The sequence below is a fragment of the Rattus norvegicus genome, chromosome 1, assembly GCF_036323735.1.
Source record: "Rattus norvegicus strain BN/NHsdMcwi chromosome 1, GRCr8, whole genome shotgun sequence".
Lineage (NCBI taxonomy): Eukaryota > Metazoa > Chordata > Mammalia > Rodentia > Muridae > Rattus > Rattus norvegicus.
This window is the reverse complement of record NC_086019.1, coordinates 60,114,191-60,127,722: the sequence shown is the minus strand read 5'-3', so window position 1 is coordinate 60,127,722 and position 13,532 is coordinate 60,114,191. Positions and strand designations below refer to the sequence as shown.

The window sequence follows — 13,532 nt, the reverse complement described above, 5'->3', positions numbered from 1 at the left end:
TAGTTCCCCACAATGTCTCCACAGGCCCAGAGGAAGGACATAAATAGAATCTTTATGAGACCCAAGTGGCTTCTCAGGGTCAGCCAATGCTCTTGGCTCATTCTTATCTCTGAGGACACAGGGCACAGGTCCTGACCTCCATGCACCTGTATTTGCTGCACACACTAAGGATGACTTGTGCTGTCCTCTGCTGCTTCTGGGAGTCCTGAAAACCACAATCCTTGGGCCAAGGGGACTAGTGAGGGACAAGTGAGCACAAGGCCCCTGCCTGCTCTCTGAAGACCAGAAGCCCCAGCAGGGTTCTCACTTTTGTGTTCCCCAAGATAATGACAAGCACCTGTTACAACAGGCCATGCTCTGTTGGGAAAGGCAGACAGGCACATCCAAGGCTGTTCTGTGGCCATGCTGGGCCTCCCTGCTCTTCAGGGGCATACTCTGCCGTGCCACTCAGCATATCCCAATCTGTGTCTGGAGTGCTTTGGTCTCACAGGAATGCTGTGGTGATGGAGACACTGACAAACTAAGTACCAAGACGCTGTCAAGTACCCATCCACACTTGACTCCTGCCAGGAATCAGCAGTATGGGCAACCACGTAAGCATGGAGACATGGATTACTTTCTTCCTTGGGACCACTTGTGAACCACAGGGTCAGGTGACAAGCTCTAGACCAGGAAAGGATCAGGAGGAGCAGAGTGACCACACCTGAACTTGAGGAATAGGGAACCCAGCAAGGAGAGTGACCACCCTTGGCTCACATAATTTAGGGACATATGTGGTGGGAAGAAACTAAGTTGAGGCAGCTGGGACACATCCCAAGATAGCAGGTGGTTGTTTGTCTGTGTGTGTCTGTGTGTGTGAGTGTGTGTGTGTGTGTGTGTGTGTGTGTGTGTGTGTACTTGACTGAAATGATGTGTGTGTGTGCCTGTGTATGTCTGTGGATGGGTCAATCCTGACACCAGACCTGACCGATGCCAGGCACCCACAGTTGGCACAGACCCCACTTTACACTAGCGATTTTGTTCCCAAAGGTTTTCTAATGGAAAGTAATATGTGCCTTGTACAGGGCTAGTTCACCTGATTTTGTACGAAAGATGAAATATGATCTTTATGGGTTCTTGCCTGAGCTAGCCTTGTAGACCCTCCTCTTCCCACTGTTCCCAGTCTGTTTCGTGTCACAATGTCCAGGGAATAGAACCCTGAGTTCTGCCAGCACCTCTGTGTGAGGCATTGCATCAGCTGACATCCTGAATGGTTGTCCCAATTCTACATGTTCTGGCCGAGGACAAGATGCACACAAGAAGGCCTAGATGAGGAGGTACTGCCCCTCCCAGACAGACAGACTTCATCTACTCTAACATGTTAGGAGGAGGTGCAGATATGGCTCACAACAATACATCCACTATTGGGCTCAACTACCAAGAAGCCGTGAGGAGGACATTCAATTTGGAAATCTCAGGTAGGCAGTGTGTGTGGAGGAGTAAACAGGACTGGATGGAGACCTTACCCAGAATTTGATATCCAGCCCTGCATTCTGATTAGCATGAACTACACTCCTGTGAAGGTCTCTGGGTGGCTCTTGAAATTAGGTGGACGAAGAGGAGGAGGAGAAATGGGAGGAGGAGGAGGAAGAGGAAGAGGAATAGGAGGAAGAAGAGGAGGAGGAAGAAGAAGAGGAAGATGAAGAGGAGGAAAAGGGGGAAGAGGAGGAAAAAACAAGTAAGCAAGGACAAGACAGGCACATGGCCTGTACTCACTGCAGTGGCCCATCGTATCCTAGGTGTTTTCCTGCCCTAACTGTAAAGCAGGAACCAAACACCACTCCTCATGGGACTGTCTGAGATGAGGCCAGCTGTGGGTCTGAACTGTCAGCAAGGAGGACGGGAGCTGTCTGTGCCATACATCAAAGCATAGTGTCCCACATAAGTCCATATCACAAATGATGCCATCTCCTCCCCAGAGTGGCTCAACTAAGGGTTAGGAGTGCCTCATGAGTGCCAAGCTCTCCCCTACTCCTGCAGACCCATGAATGGTGCCTTCTCAGGGCCCATCTATCCTGAGCCCAGGGAGCAGCCAGAGGGCATATTCATGCGATTTCATACTCAGGTCAATCTGCTATCCTGTACCCCATGAGTCGGGACTGAACCTCAGTGCTCAAGACCACTTGTTTTTTTCTGGAAAAGACTTCGAGAATGTGGTCACACACAGTGTTAGTGACACCTTGCATGCCCTTGACTGGCCTTCAGTGTAGCCCTGACTGACCGTTCCTGCCTGCACCCAGGGATTCAAATCAGCATTGGCCAGATCAGACTCTTTGCTACCTGGTCCTATAGCTCACCTCAACTGCAGTTCCATGTGTCCTGGCTGCTGCAGCTGCACCAGAAGCTACCAGATGTCTTCCCACAGAATCCTGTAGTCCCTGTGGGCTCATCCACAGACATCTCACACTCTCCCTGCTGGGAGTTAGGCTGGATGCCTGCTGTGTGGGAGCTGCCTTGGCTTGTGGAGCAGAGTCAGAAGCAGTGGAGGAGATGTTGTCTGCTGCTCTTATTGTCCTCAGTGCCCAGGGCTTCCCTGTGGTTTGGGTTCAGATCCAGCTCCAGTGAATCACTGATTAAATTCAGCCCATAGAAGCTGCGGACCCCATGAGGCACAGGGAGGACCATGACTGAGGGGGAACCAAGCAATCCAGGACCCTGTGGGGATCAGGGAAGCCAATAATCCCGGTCACCTCCCTGGCAGGCTGCAAGGCCAGGAGCTCTGTGCGCCCTGACAGAGGTAGATGGGACCCTGACTCCCACAAAACGCTCCTTCAGACCTATTACATCATCCTCTTTGAGAAGGTTGTCCTCATTAAGAGCATTCCACACAGCTTGCACTGCCATCAAACTATCTTCCAGGGGTGATCCCCCTCAGGAGTATTGACATGTGTTCTATGAATGGTTAATATTATTCTGATAATTCACTTCATAAACATTGCTCAGCATGGTATCTGTCTCCATAAGAAGTCATTCAGCAATTCTCCCACAACAGGGAGGCAAAATCATCATCATCACCATCATCATCATCATCATCATCATCATCATCATCATCACCATCCTCTTTCTCCTCCTCCTATTCTTCCTCCTCCTCCTCCAGATTTTTCTCCTCCTCCTCCTCCTCCTTCTCCTCCTCCTCCAGCTTTTTCTCCTCCTCCTCCTCCTCCTTCTGCTACTGCTAATGCTGTTGGTGCTATTGCTGTTACTCCTGTTGGTGCTGTAGCTTGTGCTGGTGTCTTTTCCTTGGCCATGTGTCTGAAATCACCTCCTTTTTATACTCAGGACATGACAATTTCAATATGGCACTTTGAAAGAAAAAAATTATTCTAAGCAAAAATCTTATGAGGTAGAATACTTAGATTACCATTTGGAGCTTTGATTGCCTTATTATTTTATTACATCTTCTCTTCTACTTCTGTTAAGATTTTTGAAAGAAATCATTTCGAAATGTTACACACACACACACACACATATATATATACATATATATATACATATATATATATACATATATATATATATATATATATATATATCTCACTAGGTCTTAGGAACGAAAAAATCAGCATGCAAAAAACTATGCATGCTTCTGACCATCAACAATAACCAGCAAACTAGGTTGTTGATACTTATTCAATGACAAACCTTGTTAATTAGTTTTGAGGCTTAATGAAATGGGATGTTACATTTGAAAACATAAGACTCTGTTCTGAGGCACTTGTGATTGATGACCACATGTGAAAAGATCAGTAGCCCATGGAGGAGTCCATGAGCCCATAAACCTCTAGTCCTCACCCTGTGGGAGCTATTGGCTTAAGGGGGAGCTGGAGTCCATCTGAAGGGATGGGTCAACAAGAAAACTCTGTAGAGTGGGGAACTCATCAATCCTATTGGGGCCCTGCTGGGAAGAGGAGAAATCAAGAAGAGGGAGAAGGCTTGGTGTTGGGTAAACCTCATAAAGTACTTAGAGAAGATACAAGGTAAGAATTGTGGGGAAAATGGAAACCAGAGACAGAGGAAGGACCAGCATAGAGCAAACTGAAAAGGACAAAGCACAAAGGTACCTGGGCTATGCCTGCTGCTTGTTCTCTCGACTCTCCCTGTGGCTCATTTCTGGGGGGAGATTCTGTTCTGCCCCAGGCGAGGTTCCTTTCTCCTTGGCAAGCAGCAACACAGCTTTATCAGAGCATTTGCTATATTCCTGGTCCCCCCCTTAAAACCTCTGTGCCGGACCCTGCTGGGGATGGGCTTATCCTCTAATGGGGCTCTGTGGGAGAGTAGATTATCTTCTTTGATTTCCTTATTGCTACTCTTCTCACTGAAGATGCTTGTTGTTTGAATGCATGGGACACTCACGGCACATTTGTCATAGTGGTCCTGTGTAGGTGTCATCGGTAGTGGCCTGAGACAACCAGCCACAGTGGACCTTCTTCCTCCTTTTGGATGAGCCTTCTGGCCATAGTGAGATACTTGACCATGGGAGGATGACACCCGCAAGGTGCCAAGGACTGGCAGGCATCCACTCCTCTTTTGTTCTAATCTAAAAGCAGCAGCAGGATCAAGGCTAGGGAATGGGCCTGCAATGGGACTCACCTGCTGTGCCTGGGCTTTGCAGCCATCACCCTGGAGAGCCTGCTGTTGTAGAAAGCAATAAGTTGCCATTTCCTCGTTATATTTTCTTTTCATTAGAGAGTATTTTATTACAGAGTCTTGAAATCCCTCGCATTTCATTGCGGCCAAAATTTCAGGATCTGGCCTGAGGGCAAGCAGTTCTTCATAACGACCTGTGAACCCCTTCCCGTGTTCTTTGAACCAGGCATGTTTCATCACCTCGCTGGCTGTTGGTCTATACATTGGATTTACTGTTAGAAATTGACTAAGTAGGTTCTACAGTTCTTCTGAAACCCCACAGGGGGCAGGATACACCCCTGCAACAAGGTGTTTTTGTAATTCTTGGAAGATCATTGAATCAAACGGGAGCTTTCCCACTACCATATAGTACAAGACCACTCCTATTTTCCACATGTCATTCTTCATCCCGTCATACAGAAGTCCAAGGAAGAGTTCCGGGGAACCAAAAGAGTATGCACCGCATTGCGGTTTTAGCATTTGTCCAGGTTGTGTTTCAGTGCTAAGCCCAAAGTCGATGACTTTGACCTTTTTGTTTTTATCAATCATTATATTGTCCAGTTTCAGGTCACGGTGAACAATCCCCTTTCCATGGCAGTAGCTCACTGCTGACAATATCTGTTCAAATATTTGCCGGGCCTCATCCTCCTCTACGCCCTGACTCTCTGATGTACTGGTAGAGTTGTTGGCCTTCCACCAGCTCCATTATGAGGTATATTCTCGTTTTATTTTCAATGACTTGTAAGAGAGAAACAATGTTGGGGTGGTTGATCTTTCTCATTATGTTTGCTTCTGTCATGGCTGGCCAGAACCACTGCTTGTCCTTTCGGGGAACTTTGACCGCCACTCAGGTTCCTGTGAGCCGGCGGTGGGCCAGGAGGACCTTTGCATGGCTTCCTTTTCCAATAGTCTTCAATACTTTATATTGGGAATGAAAGGTTCACTCCTCAGAGATACTGGGATCGGGGCTAGGAGGTGGTAACTCCTCCTCAGTCTCTGTAGGCATTTTATCAGTACTAATGCTACCTAAAAATAACAAACAATGGAATCAGGTAATGAAAAAGATGGAGCAATTCAGGAAGTAAAATTACACATGCGGTCCCTAAAAGAAACAAAGGAAACAAAAGAAAAAAATAAAAACAAGAAAAGACTAGACTAGAAAAATAGAGTAAAATTATGAAAAGGGGGAAAATATGAAGAATCATAAGTAAAAGCCACCCAAATAACCAACCCCAAAAGAGAAAGCCAAGAGCACACACATACTAAATGCAATGATGAAAATAAAAATCGTCATATTACAATAGGATTGGGCGGCCAAAGATGGTCAATACTGTGAATGGATGTTGTTTGAAGAAAAAGGTATGATGAAAGAAATGAGAGGAGAAAGAATTAGTGTAAGAGAAAACAAACAAATATAAAAAGCCAACACTTAAGGGGAAACTCCATTGAATTTCAGGACCTAGTGATCCACAAAAATCCACAACTCTCCAGAGCAAAATATTGAAAATCAAAATTAACCAACCACAAGGAATAAGGCAGTTAAATACCAGTGAATAGTAAACCTAAAACCGAGGCCGAAAAGTCAAAGTGTCACAAAGGGCAAATTTGTATCAAGTCTAAGCCAATGATTGCTTGTACTCAATAAATAGAGAAACAGAAATAATGTAAAAGGATGAAACCGCAGGACATTGAAAATGGAGATAGAGTGAATCATCTGACTGCAGAAATGTATATAATCAAAGCAATAATATACCATGTGAGAACATAAAACCCACCACCAAACAGAATCCAGAAATCCATAATAAATAAATAAATAAATAAATAAATAAATAAAGCATAACTAAAAATCAAAACCACAATAAGGAAATAGCCAGTGGTCTTGCCAATATATGGCCTAATTCTATCTCTTAAACAAATAGAAAAAAGAATCAATCCATAAATAAGCAGCCAGCCGTCTACATAGGCCTTTAATCTGATATTATGGGGTTGGCATGTCAAAATCCTGGGAGCCACTGCTCGGCCAACACAGGTACTTGGGCAGCTGTAGGCCAGTGAGAGAGCCTGTCTTGAAAATGAGGTTGATGACCTACCTCATGAACAGGAGCCCGGGCTGACTTCTGGCCTCTACACTCTCTTGCATTGAGTTGCAGGTAAAACGGGATGAAGACGTGTGCACACACAACACACACACACACACACAGGCACACAGGCACACACACAGGCACACACAGGCACACACAGAAATACACAAAAGTGTACTTACACTCACACAGACAAACTCTTACAAACACCCAGATTCACACAAAACCCAATCACATATGAACAGGTACACACATACTTACACACAAGCAAACCTGGAAAAATGCACATCACAGACACACACACACACACACACAGGGACACACACACACACACACGAAGAGGTACACACATACAAACACATACACACAAACCTGAAAACTCACACTCCTTCATATACTGAAAAACACACAGGCGAAAGTGTACACACACTCACACACAAGCAAATCTGTCAACACACATCATCCTACACACACTGATACATACACATATGCACAGTACAGTAAAATCCGATACAACCACACACAGCTCACTAGATACAACCAAGTCGCAGAGGGCTCCACTCCACACCTCCTCTCAAAGCACTCAAAGAGGTCCAGGCCTGGCAACAGCTTAACGTCTGTTGGCTGGACCTCCTCACAGTCACTCCTCATGAGGTCACAATAGGACCTGTCATGACATGGTTGGGAAGGGCTTCAAGGCTCTGGCTTCTGTGGGCTATGGAGAGATTTTAGGCTTTTAGAAATCAAAGCCTGTAAGATGTTTACTCTCCTTAGTTCTCTGTTTTGAATGTTTGCTGTGCCTCCTGCTTTAAAGTCCTCATGTCTATTCTCGCTGTGTCACTTTTTCTTTGAATTCTGAATGATTAGCCTCAAACTGATGGTACAGTGTTATAAAAATAAAAAACGACAAAGCTGTGTTTCTAAACTGACCCATCAAGAGGACACTGTTCTCATAAGCCCTCAGAAAGGCTCTAGGTTATAATCAAACACCTGAGACAAAGCTGCAGGGATAGGCAGAGCACTTGCCTCCCACGGGTGAGGACTTGAGTTTGAATCCCCAAAACCCCCATCAATGTTGGATGCATCCGCAAAGCCCACAAGCTCTGCATCCATGGAGTGGGGAGGGGTTGGGGCTTGAAGACAGGTGGTCTGACATGCAGGCATGAGGACCTGTCCAGAGGATGGCCTCTGACAGGACATGGGGTAGTGGTATACATGGACACCTAGGCACATAAGGGGGTATGGATATACATGCAGACACTTCCTCTCACACAGCGGTTGGCATGATGTTTAGAAAACCAAGTCCATCCTGAGTGTAGGGCTCACTTCAAATATTAAGGTCCAATGATGGAACAGGCGTGTATGAGGACAAGGAGCTCTGTGCAACCTGGGACCAGAAGGAACAGAGTGGCTATGCTGACACCGTTGAAATAAATTCTCAATCACAGTCTGTGACAGCCAGGCCACAGGACCCAGGCAGCTGTGTTATTTGTGAGCAGCCAGTGCAGCCAGAAGCTAACTATTGAGCACTGACTGTCCCAAGCCCAGAAATTGTCTCTGTTTTTCAGAGTGCTGGGGGGCAGTGCAGTGTGTAGCCCTTTTCTTCTGAAGACTCTTCTGGGGCTTTGAATCCCCTGGAGAGGACCCTCATGACTGCAGACACTAAGCCTGGGAGGAAAGATCCTCATCTGTAGTGTTCATTGAAAGGCCTGATTGCAGAAAAGGAAAGAAACAGCAAAATGTGCCACCTCTGCTCACTCTGGTTCAGCTTCTGCCTTTGCAGCTGAGCTCAGGTGCTCTGGAGTCCTCCCTAGCCTGAGTCAGTGATCTCAAGTTCAAGTCCCTACTTCCTGGTTTGTAGTATCAAACACAGCACAGTTTCAGGCAAGAAAAGCTGTGAAAACCATCTAGACATTGTTGTCTACATTTGAGGGGGACTGTTGAGCCCCAAAGGGAGCAAGGGTTACAAGGTCAGGTATTAAAGGAATGGGCTAGGGTTGGAATCCAAGTTCCAATCTCCCTTTGCTCTGGGCAGAGGGTAGACCTGGCAATTGGTTCCTGCTGTGTACATGGTGAGAATCAAAGTGTCTTATGGGATCGCTGGCACAGACCTGCCCAAGCATGGCTTAGGGAGCCTCACACCAACTCAATATTTGATGTCTTCCCAGCTTTGTCTACCACCCTCAGCTGTGTGCCATTTTCCCTGCCTCGTGCAAGGGACTCTAAATATCTTCCTAAAAAAGGCGATCAAGGAGGAGTTGCACAAGGACAGGTGGGGCTCTGTGGGGAGGTTCACATGGGCTAACACATTAGAGGACCACAGTCCCAGGACTGATACTGGGTGGACACTCTCCTCTGACATCCAACAGAGAGATCTTTGACAGAGATCAATAGAAGGCTTCTCTGAATAGCTGTGCAGAGCACCTCAGATCACAGACTCAGGACTGACACACATAGAATGCTGTAGAGGAGCCGATTGTATTCAAGGGCTCATCTGCCTGGGTCCATGTGCCTCTAGATATGAGCCCAGGACTGGGCTGTAGCTGGTTATGGGCTCAGATAGGAGGGTGGGAGGGACTGGTCCTTGGCTACTGGGAGTAGAGCAATTTTTCTTTCCCTGCTCCTGCTTTTTTTTTTTTTTTGCTTTTCTTTCCCTTGGCATAAGGAGGGACTGGAAGAAGTCTGTCTATGGTGAGTGAGGCTGGCTGGGAAACTGCTTGCTGTTGTACATTGTCATGCTGCTGGGGGCTTGGGGTTGTTGGCAGGATAACCTCTGCACCATTCCAGTCTGCTTCTCTCCACTTTATCAATGCATCCCTGTCCCTGGGCTGGGAGAACTCGATACATAAGTCCCACCTGTAGCTTCCAGTCCAGGGATGGAGTCCCTCAGTGAATGGATTCCAGATGGTTCTGTGGAAAGCAGCATCGAACAGGGTAGTTACTGAACATGTATGGACGTGGAGGAGGATACTGCACTGCACCTACCCACATTTCATATAAAACCAATCCTCATGCTCAGGTACTAATTGGTTCTATTTACACCTTTCACCATTTTTGCTATTCACTGTACTGTGAAGGGTGAATTTTTATTGTTTCACTTCTGCAAAGAGACAGAGTTTAGCATTGGAGACTCCCTACGGCATGGCTGGAAGGGAGGCCTTAACACCCATGTGTCCTTCTAGGAAAAAGCTCTTTCATAGGATGCCTCCCTGAGTCCCAGGATGTATGGAGGGCTCTGTGCCCTATCCAGGGTTGACCTCAATATATTAACTGGAGCTGAGGCTTCTCTCTGATAGAACAGTACCACCCTCCTACAAGATGGCTACGATGGTTTGTATATGCTTAGCTCAGGGAGTGGCAATATTAGGAGGCGTAGTCTTGTTAAAGTAGGTGTGTCACATTGGTCATGGGCTTTAAGACCCTTTTCCTATCCACATGCAAGCCAATCTTCCCTAAGCAGCCTTCACATGAACATGTAGACATCTCACTTAGTCTGGCACCATGACTGCCTGGATGCTGCCATGCTCCCAGCTTGATGATACTGGACTGAGTCTCTGAACCTGAAATCCTGTGTTCATTAATGTTGTCCTCATAAGAACTGCATTGGTCATGGTGTGTCTCTTCTCAACAGTAAACCCCTAACTGAGACAATGTCGATGTTCCCTGCTTCAGCTTCCTGGCTATAGAAGCTTCACACATGAGTGGCATTCTCTTGGGATATGGGCCTAATAGGCTCTAGGCTGTCTGCTTGATCTGAGAGTGCTAGGATATCCTGCTCCTAAGGGCATTGTTACTGTTCCCATGCAATAGTGTGAATAGCATCAGCAGGCTCCTGCTTTGTTACCCCCCTGAACACAATGCTGCCTTCTCCAGGAGTGGATCCAACAGCTCTCAGAACCTCCTCAGGAACTATGTGTTTCCCAAGGATTACCTGCACTTGCTTACACACCCCTATCCTGTGTTCTGAAAACTTTTCAAAGCCCATTCATCTGAGACTGGTGAGTTCAGGACAGTAGTCCCAAGTGTCTTGTCCTACGCTGACAGTTCATTCTCATGAGGCATCACCTGCCCTTGACACAGGATTTTCCCAAGGGGCATTGGATGTGAAGGAGCATTGTGTGTGCTGACTCTTGTCAGATCTGTACTAGATGGCATCAAGACCCCATTTGCTCTTGATTTTGGAACTCATGGTCCTGGCACTGTCTGTTGGTATTTAGGTCCCTGTCAGTCCCTAATTGAATTTTAGCATGGGAACCCAGGGCAGTTGTCTACAAAGATATTCCTAGTATGGACCACATCTTCACCGTGCCAGACATAAAGCACAACAAAACACCAGGCAGGCAGAGAACCCTCAGGGGCTGGAACTGGCATGTTCAAACACTCTGAATTGACCTTGGCCTTAGCACAGATTCAGAGAACAGCTTCTCTGTAGGAAGATCTCCTTCCTCCTCTCAGAGTTTAGGACATCTAGAGTTAGGCTAAGGTGCTGGCACAATGTGAGCAGGGGCAGCACTATGGGCTTGTTCAGTGTCAAAGCCTCCCTGCCACCCCTGTGTCACAGTCACAGCAGCCCATCTCATGAGAATTCTAGGGGTGCTGATATCCTGGATGAATTATCCATGTTCTGCTGCTAGTTTCTTTGCTTCCACATGGACAACTGAGAGAAGGGATTGATTAAGTGTAGTTGAGGAAGCCCTGCAAATATCTACTTGGTGTTACCAAAGACAATGGGTTCTGACTGGCAAGATCTTTGAATTAGATTTTGAAAAATGCCACCTAGGAAAAGTTAGAAGGTACTCTCAGGAAGGTAACCGCAGGACATTGAAAATGGAGATATAGGGTTGGGGATTTAGCTCAGCGGTAGAGCGCTTGCCTAGCGAGCGCAAGGCCCTGGGTTCGGTCCCCAGCTCCGAAAAAAAAAAAAAAGAAAATGGAGATAGAGTGAATAATCCGACTGTAGAAATGTATATAATCAAAGCAATAATATACCATGTGAAAACATAAAATCCACGAACAAAATGAATCCAGCAATGCATAATAAAGAAAGAAAGAAAAAAAAAGAAAGAAAGAAAGAAAGAAAGAAAAAAGGAAAGAAAGAAAGAAAGGAAGGAAGGAAGGAAGAAAGAAAGAAAGAGAGAAAGGAAGAAAGAAAGAAAGAAAGAAAGAAAGAAAGAATAAATAAAAATCAAAACCATAATAAGGAAACAGCCAGTGCCTTTGCCAATATGTGACCTAATTCTTTCTCTTGAAGTCATCCAAAAATCAATCATTCAAGAAATAGGCAGCCAGTCATCTACATAGGCCTTTAAACTGATATTATGGGGTTGGCATACCAAATGCCTGGGAGCGACTGTTCAGCCAGCCCAGATACTTGGGCAGCTGCAGGCCAGTGAGAGAGCCTGTCTTGAAAATAAGGTTGAGGACCTACCTCAGGAACAGCAGCCGGGGTGACTTCTGGCCTGCCTCTACATTCTCTTGCACTGAGGTGCAGGTAATATAGATAAAAGGGGCAAAAGGAGATGGGCACGTGCACACACAGACACACACAAACACACACAGGCACACAGACACACACACACACAAACACACACACACACACACACACACACACACACACACACACACACACACACACACACACCACAGGCACACACAGAGGCACTCACCCAGAAATACGCAGAAGTAAACTTATACTCACACAAACTCTTACAAACACCCAGATTCACACAAAACACACATACTTACACACAAGCAAACGTGGAAAAACACACATCAGACACACACACACACACACAGGGACACACACTCACGCACAAGAAGAAGTACACACATACAAACACATACACACATACAAACCTGTAAACTCACCCACTCCTACATATACTGACAAACACACAGGCAAAAGTGTACACACACTCACACACAGGCAAATCTGTCAACACACACTCTCTTACACACACTGATACATAAACATATACACAGTACAGTAAAATCCGATACAACCACACACAGCTCACTAGATACAACCAAGTCGCAGAGGGCTCCACTCCACACCTCCTCTCAAAGAACTCAAAGAATTCCAGGCCTGGCAACACCTTAATATCTGTTTGCTGGGCCGCCTCACAATCGCTCCTCATGAGGTCACAGTAGGACCTGTCATGACATGTTGGGAAGGACTCTGAGACTGTGGCTTCTATGGGCTATGGAAAGACTTTAGGCTGTTAGAAATAAAACCCTGTAAGATGCTTAGCTGTCCATAGTTCTCTGTTTTGAATGTTTACTCTGCATCCTGCTTTAAAGTCCTCATGTCTACACTCAGGGTGTCACGTTTTCTTTGAATTCTGAAGGATTAGCCTCAAACTGATGGTATTATTTTCTTTTTTTAAAGACAAAGCTGTTTCTAAACTGACCCATCAAGAGGACACTGTTCTCATAAGTCCTCAGAAAGGCTCTAGGTTATCATCAAACACCTGAGACAAAGCTGCAGGACTAGGCAGAGACTTGAGTTTGAATCCCCAAAACGCCTATTGGATGCATCAGCAAAGCTCATAAGCTTTCTCTGTGGAGAAGTTAACATGGACCAACAGATTAGAGGGCCAGAGCCCCAACCCATGCTGGGTGGACACTCTCCTCTGACATCCAACACAGAGATCTTTGTACAGAGATCAAGAGAAGGCTTCTCTGAATAGCTGTGCAGAGCACCTCAGGCTCAGGGACTCTGGACTGACACCCATAGAATGCTGTAGAGGAGCCTTTTGTGATTCAAGGACTCATCTGCCTGGGGCC

At 46.1% G+C, this 13,532-nt stretch overlaps 1 pseudogene; it reads right to left on the bottom strand.

Moving 5' to 3' along the window:
- LOC134485036 (sperm motility kinase Y-like) overlaps positions 1-12,836 on the bottom strand; it is a 319,058-nt pseudogene extending 306,222 nt beyond the window's left edge.
- Between the last annotated feature and the right edge of the window lie 696 nt (positions 12,837-13,532).